Raw genomic sequence first — 11,674 nt, forward strand, 5'->3', positions numbered from 1 at the left:
TATACCGTGTTGTTGCACCGTCACTATACCGTGTTGTACTATCGCTATACCGTGTTGCACTGTCACTATACCGTGTTGTACTATCACTATACCATACTATCACTATACCGTGTTGTACTATCGCTATACCGTGTTGTACTATCACTATACCGTGTTGTACTGTCACTATACCGTGTTGTACTGTCACTATACCATGTTGTACTGTCACTATATCGTGTTGTACTATCGCTATACCGTGTTGTACTATCACTTTACCGTGTTGTACTGTCACTATACCGTGTTGTACTATCGCTATACCGTGTTGCACTGTCACTATACCGTGTTGTACTATCGCTATACCGTGTTGTACTATCACTATACCGTGTTGTACTATCGCTATACCGTGTTGTACTATCGCTATACCGTGTTGTACTGTCACTATACCGTGTTGTACTATCGCTATACCGTGTTGTACTGTCACTATACCGTGTTGTACTATCGCTATACCGTGTTGTACTGTCACTTTACCGTGTTGTACTATCGCTATACCGTGTTGTACTATCGCTATACCGTGTTGCACTGTCACTATACCGTGTTGTACTATCGCTATACCATGTTGCACTGTCACTATACCGTGTTGTACTATCGCTATACCGTGTTGCACTGTCACTATACCGTGTTGTACTGTCACTATATCGTGTTGTACTATCGCTATACCGTGTTGTACTATCACTATACCGTGTTGTACTATCACTATACCGTGTTGTACTGTCACTATACCGTGTTGTACTATCGCTATACCGTGTTGCACTGTCACTATACCGTGTTGTACTATCGCTATACCGTGTTGTACTATCACTATACCGTGTTGTACTATCGCTATACCGTGTTGCACTGTCACTATACCGTGTTGTACTATCGCTATACCGTGTTGCACTGTCACTATACCGTGTTGTACTGTCACTATATCGTGTTGTACTATCGCTATACCGTGTTGTACTATCGCTATACCGTGTTGCACTGTCACTATACCGTGTTGTACTATCGCTATACCGTGTTGCACTGTCACTATACCGTGTTGTACTATCGCTATACCGTGTTGCACTGTCACTATATCGTGTTGTACTGTCACTATACCGTGTTGTACTATCGCTATACCGTGTTGCACTATCACTATACCGTGTTGTACTATCGCTATACCGTGTTGCACTATCACTATACCGTGTTGTACTATCGCTATACCGTGTTGTACTGTCACTATGCGTGTTGTACTATCGCTATATCGTGTTGTACTGTCACTATACCGTGTTGTACTATCGCTATACCGTGTTGTACTATCACTATACCGTGTTGTACTGTCACTATATCGTGTTGTACTATCGCTATACCGTGTTGTACTGTCACTATACCGTGTTGTACTTTCACTTTACCGTGTTGTACTATCGCTATACCGTGTTGTACTATCGCTACACCGTGTTGTACTATCGCTATACCGTGTTGTACTGTCACTATATCGTCGTTGTACTATCGCTATACCGTGTTGTACTATCGCTATACCGTGTTGTACTGTCACTATACCGTGTTGTACTGTCACTATACCGTGTTGTACTATCGCTATACCGTGTTGTACTATCGCTATACCGTGTTGTACTGTCACTATACCGTGTTGTACTGTCGCTATACCGTGTTGTACTGTCACTATACCGTGTTGTACTGTCACTATATCGTGTTGTACTATCGCTATACCGTGTTGTACTATCACTATACCGTGTTGTACTATCGCTACACCGTGTTGCACTGTCACCATACCGTGTTGTACTATCGCTATACCGTGTTGCACTATTACTATATCGTGTTGTACTGTCACTATATCGTGTTGTACTGTCACTATATCGTGTTGTACTATCGCTATGTCGTGTTGTTCTGTCACTATACCGTGTTGTACTTTCATTATACCGTGTTGTACTATCGCTATACCGTGTTGTACTATCGCTATACCGTGTTGTACTATCGCTATACCGTGTTGTACTATCGCTATACCGTGTTGTACTATCGCTATACCGTGTTGTACTTTCATTATACCGTGTTATACTATTGCTATACCGTGTTGTACTATCGCTACACCGTGTTGTCCTATCGCTATACCGTGTTGTACTATCGCTATATGGTGTTAACTACTTGTAACAGATTGATCTGTATCATAAATTGTAACTGTTTAACATGTGAAACAAAGTTTTTTAATTCGGTGTTATGACATTTCCTCTTTGTGGATAATAGTATAATGAAGTAGTATTTAATATTTTTTAAGAAACTCATTTTAACTTTGCAATCAATATGTGAAGACTTGGTCTCGTCGCTATATGGCTGAAACAATGCCGATGCCGCGTAAAACTTCAACTCACTCACTCACTCACTGACTTTGTCGCCATTGCGCGTGCATTTTAAGGCTTTTACAACGATAGACCTCATCAGCTACCATACAAACAGCGGGTGTCTTTCTGAGCTTGGTGACCTGGTTCATGACGGCGAGTGCACGTTGCTCATGATATCGATAACTGGGTTGGTTGTCATAGTATTGTAGGAATGTGGCCACAAAGAACAGATAATTGGAGAGGACAGATTGTTTAAATGAAAATGGAGTGTCAGTGAGTTAAAATTTAAAACTTTAACGTTACCTCGGCAATATTTCAGCCATATAGTGACATGTTAAGGGAACCTTATGACATGAATTTAGCCTGTATCACACTTTCGAGTTGCACAGTATCAAATTTCGATCACATTTTCTGTATCACATTTCGAGTTGCACAGTAGAGCAACATTTGTACATTCGTCACCTTTTCGTAACCCGCAGGGGTGTGTGAATGAGTAGTGAGTGAGTATGGTTTTAAGACGCTTTTTCGATTCCCCACATGGGTACAACGTGCGAAGCCTATTTATGGTGTCCCCGTTGTGATATTGCTGGAATATTGCTATAAACGGCGTGAAGCTAAACACTCTCACTCACTCATCTACGTACGTACTACCATTTACCTACGTACCGTTCTACGTATCTACCTAAGTATAAGTATATATCTACCCACCTGTATATACCTATTTTTATATTCGTTGCCTTTATCCTCGACATTATATTTTGAAGGAACGTTCTGTCAATCCTGATGACAGTATACACCATCCACAAGGACGGTGAAGCTGGTGCAGCTCCATAAACGTCCCGTCTGTGGCCAAATCCAACCGTGACTGTTCACTCTGAGAAAGTGAAACTTGTCCGCCCAAGCGAAACTGTCACATCGTGGTTTGAAAAGACCCCTTGAAATAGAATTTAAATGTTTTTGCGACCTTATCACTGGATGTCTTATCTGTGATTTTAATGTTATCGCCAACTCTGAAGCACATGTGATACATGTGGTCCCATCTTCGGCAAGTGAGTTTGTTCAAAATTGCCTCTGTTCACCCAGCAGAAAATGGGTACCTGGTGAAATAAGTTGTGAGACCATCAACCTTCTACCGCCTAACAGGCAGCTTGGGTTATCAGGAGTAATAATGATCCTGGAAAAGGCGCGTTATAAATATTCTCTTTATTATTATTAACTCTGCGATCTCCTGAACAATTTCTCTGCATAATACATAATCTCACACTCAGGCCATTGGGTACTGTTTGTTCCGATTTTTTGGTTTGGTTGTAGTTTAACGCCACACACAGCAATATTCCAGACATCCAGTGATCAACAGCATGAGCATCGATCTACACAATTGGGATACGATGATATATGTCAACCAAGTCAGGAGCCTGACCACCCGGTCCCGTTAGTCGCCTCTTACGACAAACATGGGTTACTGAAGACCGGACCTTCACGGGACTGTTTGTTTCGACACAGGTATCTAGTGTAGGAAACAGGCCAAGTGTGCCCCTACTCAATCAGCACATTTACTGGTTCAGTGAGAAGCCGTTGTCTTCTAACAAACCCCGCGGAGATGACAGTGGGTTATTAGATAAAGCTTTATGGCCCGTGCAAAAGAGGCAGGTTCCTGCCCCGACTTGTCAGGGGATTTAACAATAACTCTCAGCCAAAGGGACACTGGCCATTCAGAAATATTCACCCGACATGTCGCAAATCACACCATGGTCAGCAAGTTCAACGGATCTGTATGCGCCTAGCTAAGAAGGGGTACCGACATGGGATGCCTATCTTGACACGGGGATGAAGTGAAATTAAGAATGTGATAATGAAAATCACTGACCAGGTGCAGAGTGTAATGAACCATCAATGAACAAACCCTGAGTATATAAGTGTACAGGAAGTAGGCCTGCCTGTTCAGTAGGGTTCAGCTGAGAGTTTGATTTCAGTTCTGACCTTCGTCCAAATAAACAGTGGACCCTCAGATAGACTTCTGTTGTTCGTGCGGGAATCATCCAATCAGTCGATCAACGTGTATCTACAAATTATAAACTGTTGCATATACTAATATGCTGTATTTCTGTTTGATAAAATGATTCGAACACATTTGAAATATGTTTGCCTTATATATGGTTAGCGATATTTGATGTTTTGTTTGTTTCGATGGTTTTCATAGCTATTTAGCACATCATATGCACATTATCAAGGTTGTGGTTCGGTCACGAATTTCCATTGTTTGACTTCGACACTAGTACTTAGCAGGTAATAGATCGAACACGACTCCGGGGTATTGTTGGAAACATAATACCACGAGCGAGGTTAAGCCCGAGGGCTGCAGATTTAGAAAAAACAAATCATTCGATCGGGATTTTATAATTTGGTGAGTCAATAATGAAGCATATGACTTTATGGATAACAACTTCCTGTTTGTTGCATTGAGAGACGTTTTTGGAGTTGTCATCCATAGAGTCGTGTGCTTCATTGAAGAAAACATCATTACAAATATGGGAAAAACAGTTATTTGTTATTGTAGTTGCAGCAGTTCGTAGGACAAAGAATTATGATGTGGAGATGAGGAGGCTCCCTGACGGTTTGGAAATTGTACCCAGGCCAATTTGAAATACTGGTACCTTGATGCTGAAATTTTCCATTCTTAATTTTACATAACAGTGTAAAATAACGGTTTTGTTTCGAATTATTATTGAGTCCTTGACGCGATTTGGAAAATTATTTCAGAAAACGTATTTGTGAAAACGACATGCATCATAAACTTGCTCAAGAAACAAGTGACACAGAATTAACACAAACTGCCTTCAGTTTCACACAAAATGAAAAACGAAAATACAGATCAGTATTTACTCCATCAAAGACGACAAAACCCTAACAGTTTCACCTTGAAATAGCCATGTACTCTGGTGGCTTGATGCAGTGCAAGTTCAACATGGGATACCTTTCATCAACAGATTTTACTATATATTATAATAGTAGCATAATATTACAAGTTTCTATACGTGATAATTGTGTCACAGACTGACTTCGTGGTACTCTGTTTGGACAATGTATTATCTTCAAAGATTAAAGCTTTTCGACCACTTCACTTTGGTAAGGTGTTGGGTTTCTTCTCCTTGGGATGAGTTACACTGCTTCACACCGACATTTATTATCTTAACTGGTTATCCGCTCTGTCGTGTCTGCCATCACATCAATCAGGCCAAGGCAATGCTATTGAATCTTCATCTGCCCATCGTTGTCTGGGGCGGTGGGGTAGCCTAGTGGTTAAAGCGTTCGCTCGTCTCGCCGAAGACCCGGGTTCGATTCCCCCTATGGGTAGAATGTGTGAAGCCCATTTCTGGTGTCCCCCGCTGTGTTATTGTTGGACTATTGCTAAAACTAAACCCACTCACTCCATTGTTGTCTCTTCGTCTGTCCATTGTTATATATAAGTGTACATATTTTCATATCTATACTGTCAGACAGTCTGGCACTCCGACTGCACCTGTATGTACTGCCGTGAGTTGGATAACCCTGCTTACTGAACTTGTTCCATCATAGTAAAGTTATAATGACTACTATATATAATCTGCTTTTTGTGTAACCATCTACAGAAGTTTGGACTTAACGTATTCCTCCGTCTGCGTCAACGTATAACGAACTACTTCCCCTGTCGAAATACACACGTTGACAATTGTTACATGATTTCGATGCTTATGGGTTCTGCTTCTTTCAGAAAATACTGGACGAAAAACAGTGTCCTTGTTTGGGAAAACAATAAGCATAAAGTATTTTATAACAATGGACATTGCAAATAAGTTCACCGCATTTTGCTCTCATGAAGGAAGGACATTGTCGTTCACTGTAGAACGTATACCTTTCCACAATTACCTTGACACTGACATACAATTTGAAGTCTTTCGTGATAATGTTGCTTGATAATAACCGACCCTGCTACTCCAATGACAGACCGATGAATCAGCATTGCCCTCCCTATGTCCCCAACAAACCTGCTGCCTGTGCAACTGCGCTGGTATCCGTGTAACCTGATAAGGCATGAACGGTTAAGTTTATAGAATCCCATCACAAGCCATGAATGCGATATTGCAGTTGTAGGCATGGATGCACACTGATGCTGCTTGTCGGTGTAAAAAAAATGTAAAGTACTTTAAAGCCTTTAACTTGTTTATTTGTTGTTTACGACCCACACAGTAATATATTCCAGCTATGTGCCTGCGGTTTGTAAATAATCGTATCTGCATCACAATGTACGTCATGTGCAGTGATCCATAATTTTTACACGAAGACAACGTAAACAACCTCAGCTTGTTCCTCAAGTGGGCTGATGAAGAGTGCAAGAAAATATGCTGCGAGTGCATATATGACATGTACAATGATGATTAAAAGAAATTGTGTTCTGTTCTGTTCTGGGATTATTAACCGCCATATAGCTTAAATATTGCTGAGTGCGGCGTAAAACTGTACTCACAAACAGGTAGTTGACTCTAGCTATATTTAGATGTTTCGAGTCAAGATTAATTTGGAAGCGTCTAGAAGAGTATAGACCTGTCCGGCATGATCTTTAAAATCATCATCACCCCCCAGCCATAAATTATGAACGGTCCCTTAGCGGTATACCTGTTTAAGAGGCGCGTGAAAATGCCAAGGCTATCAGCAGCGGAGAGAGTATTGGACTATAGCAGATGGGGGCTTCAAACAGCAAAACTACCAGAACATGCATATGTACAAGGCAGACTATTATCAGGCTAATGGCACGCATCAACTAGGAAGCCCAGGGCACCGTTTCACAAAGCGATCGTAAGGTGATCGTAATCCCCATACTTTAACGTAGACTTACGACCGCCGTTGAGCTACTATCGCTTTGTGAAACGATGCCATGGCTTACAGTCCCAGAGGACCGAATGTGAACACCCCGCAAGATGATCCTCTCCTAAGCATTCTCCATCTGAGCAACCGGATGCTCACAGTGACGTTATCAGTGGCAATAGCACTGGTCCACCATCCGCATATCTTGATGTAAGGGCAGCATTTTTTATATTCTGTGTTTCCCATCGCCCGACCGACCCTTCAAATGTTATTGCCGCCCCCCAACCCCCCCAACCCTTTTTCATTCCAACATCGCCGACTCGAACCTAAAACGTACCGCCTCGGTTTATCTTTTAATCAGTCGCTGCCACAAGTCCAAAGAACGCGAGAAATTGTAATAATTACAATAAACGAGAATCAAGAACATTATTCAGATAATTTTGTCTTTATTAAGTTTGTTTTTTCCCGATCGACCGAACCATGCTCAGAATTTGCTGGCAACGTGTAGCACATAAAAAGCAATGATGCCTTAATGTGAGATATTAGAGCCATCCACTTGCCACTCATTTTGGACTTAAAACCTGATTGACCATACCATGCTGGACAGCTTACAACTCTTCTAGAAGCTTCAAGATTACTCTTGACGACAACAGCATCTAAATATACAAACATCCTCACCAGTGCCTTCAACTGAATCCTAACAAAAGTGAGTGACTGAGTTAAATTTTAACGTCACATCGGCAATATTTTAGCCATATCGTGACGAGAATTTGAATATAAAGACTAAATATATTAGGAATAAGAAATCTGTCGTCGATGGACAGTAGAATAACAAGATTATCATAGTTATAAGTTTAAACGAGTTGATATCATTTAAAAGAATAGATAATAAACAACAATACATTGTAAAAATGGGCTATAGATCGCAAGCAACTGAAGGTAGATCACCAAACAAGGGTCCCAACAGAAAGAATGCAATGCAATTATAATACTGTTTTACACTACTACATAACAGTACATTCTCTCAGCATCACACTCTAACACGACAATACCTCACGGTAATCAAATGCGGACAGTCGGGAGTTTAATACCTTGAATAAGAATCATGCAGAATATTACTTGTCCGCCATTACAATCAGAGAATCACGTCGATTGCTATTTTTTTAAGACCATCCGAACTCCCTCTAAGAATATATACAGGAATATGGTAACGAACTCCCCCCAACATCCAACCCCCAGCATTCTTGAAGCAAAGAATATGTTTAATATGTCATCTACTAGAATGTCCTGCCTATCGTAACTTAAGAATAAGATATCTTCCACTGTACTACTGTTCTCAAAACACCATAATTATAATCATTATTATCCTGCTACCATCCTCCAATTCTATCTTGCTCAACAATTCTGCAAAATTAATTTTTGAATAATGTTAAAATCATTACTATGTAAAATGAATATACTGCAACCGTGTTATTCAATTGTTATATGCTTTCTTCATGGGCCATTGGCCTTTATACCAAAATGCATCATATACTCATCATACTATTTTGATATGCCCAAATGCATGCCTAATTTATTACACTCTATTAGTATATCTCCATTATACGGTTTAATGTCTCTCTATATGCAATTAAATATGACACAGTGTAAATTCATATCAAAACGCAGTACTGGATGTCAAGCTCAGTGTATTGATTTGACACCATTTCATGCGTTACAGCCATGTGTACAGTTTAGTTTCAATTTTCAGACTACGTTGTAATTGTATGCATGTGACACTAGTAACCTAACCACTTCATCATCACTTCATGAAGCATGTGTGTGAATGGTTCACTCCCATTATGACCACTAAAGTCATAAGATGAGCCAACCAATACACTAGTTGGTTTGTCTTTTAACACCTCACTCAGCAATATTCCAACTATATGGTGGCGGTCTGTAAATAATCGAGTCTGGGTCAGACAATCCAGTGATCAACAGCGTGAGCATCAATCTACACAATTGGGATACAATGACATGAGTCAACCAAGTCAGCGAGCCTGACCACACGATCTCCTGTTACGACAAGCATGGGTAGCAATTCTAACCCTCAGTATTCTTGTCCGTACATACATACCCAATGTCTGATGATAGATGTTGATATTTTCTATGCACCATATATGCTTACGTTCTATATTTCCACAGCAAAGAGAATACCTTTCGAGAAACGTATTAGTATATTCACAATAACCAGAAACATGTTAATGGAAAATTTATCAAAAGCCAGGGGCGTAGCTACTATTGTGAAGAAAAAAGCCCGGGCTTACACCAGGGTATATAACTCCCAAAGCGGTATACCTGTTTAAGAGGCGCGTGAAAATGCCAAGGCTATCAGCAGCGGAGAGAGTATTGGACTATAGCAGATGGGGGCTTCAAACAGCCAAACTACCAGAACATTCATATGTACAAGGCAGACCATTATCAGGCTTATGACAAGCATCAACTAGGAAGGCCAGGGTACTGCAATCAATTTCTGCCGATTGTAAGGTGATCGTTACCCCATACTTTAACGTAGACTTACGACCACCGTTGAGCTACGATCGCTTTGTGAAACGGTGCCCTGGCTTTACAGTCCCAGAGGACCGAATGTGAGGTGAGGTGAAATTGATTTTAACGTCGTGCTTGAGAATATTTCGCTCATATGACGACGTGCATGCGTGTGTATGTGTTGGTATGTGCGGCTGCTTTGTACCAGCCCAGACTGAAGCTGGTTTTATAGTGCTAGCCTACTGAGATACCATGCCGCAGTGAAGCATGAATACCCCACTCAGACACATTATACTGACTCCGAGCCGACTCAGTCCTTGTTGTACCCATTAATAGCGAACGCCAGACAGGGACCAACAAGTACCATAATTTTAACGTCTTTTGGTATGACGAGGTTGGGATCGAACTCCGCGACCTTCCGCTCTCCGGGCGGACGCTCTACCACTACACCACGGAGTTGGTCGACCGAATGTGAAGATGATCCTTTCCTGCGCATTCTCCATCTGCGCAACCGGATGCTCACAGTGACGTTATCAGTGGCAATAGCACTGGTCCACCATCCGCATATCTTGATGTTAGGGCAGCATTTTTATATAATCTGTGTTTCCCATCGCCCGACCGACCCTTCAAATTTTATTGCCGACCCCAACAAAAAACAACAACAAAACAAACAAAAAGCCTTTTTTTTTCATTCCAACATCGCCGACTCGAACCTAAAATGTACCCGCCTCGTCATATAAAATGTTTATCTTTGATCAGTCGCTGCCACAAGTCCAAAGAACGCGAGAAATTGTAATAATTACAATAAACGAGAATCAAGAACATTATTCAGATAATTTTGTCTTTATTAAGTATGTCTTTTCCCGACCGGCCGAACCATGTTCAGAATTTGCTGCAACGTGTAGCACATAAAAAACAATGATGCCTTAATGTGAGATGATAGAGGCATCCACTTGCCACTCATTTCGGTCTTAAAACCTGATTGACCATACCATGCTGGACAGCTTACAACTCTTCTAGAAGCTTCAAGATTACTCTTGACGACAAAAGCATCTAAATATACAAACATCCTCACCAGTGCCTTCAACTGAATCCTAACAAAAGTGAGTGACTGAGTTAAACTTTTAACGTCACATCGGCAATATTTTAGCCATATCGTGACGAGAAGTTGAATATAAAGACTAAATATATTAGGAATAAGAAATCTGTCGTCGATGGACAGTAGAATAACTAGATTATCATAGTTATAAGTTTAAACGAGTTGATATCATTTAAAAGAATAGATAATAAACAACAATACATTGTAAAATGGGCTAAAGATCGCAAGCAACTGAAGGTAGATCACCAAACAAGGGTCCCAACAGAAAGAATGCAATGCAATTATAATACTGTTTTACACTACTACATAACAGTACATTCTCTCAGCATCACACTCTAACACGACAATACCTCACGGTAATCAAATGCGGACAGTCGGGAGTTTAATACCTTGAATAAGAATCATGCAGAATATTACTTGTCCGCCATTACAATCAGAGAATCACGTCGATTGCTATTTTTTTAAGACCATCCGAACTCCCTCTAAGAATATATACAGGAATATGGTAACGAACTCCCCCCAACATCCAACCCCCAGCATTCTTGAAGCAAAGAATATGTTTAATATGTCATCTACTAGAATGTCCTGCCTATCGTAACTTAAGAATAAGATATCTTCCACTGTACTACTGTTCTCAAAACACCATAATTATAATCATTATTATCCTGCTACCATCCTCCAATTCTATCTTGCTCAACAATTCTGCAAAATTAATTTTTGAATAATGTTAAAATCATTACTATGAAAAAATGAATATACTGCAACCGTGTTATTCAATTGTTATATGCTTTCTTCATGGGCCATTGGCCTTTATACCAAAATGCATCATATACTCATCATACTATTTTGATATGCC

This window comes from Haliotis rubra, unplaced genomic scaffold, assembly GCF_003918875.1.
Source record: "Haliotis rubra isolate DU_JTF1 unplaced genomic scaffold, ASM391887v1 Scf234, whole genome shotgun sequence".
Taxonomy (NCBI): Eukaryota; Metazoa; Mollusca; class Gastropoda; order Lepetellida; family Haliotidae; genus Haliotis; species Haliotis rubra.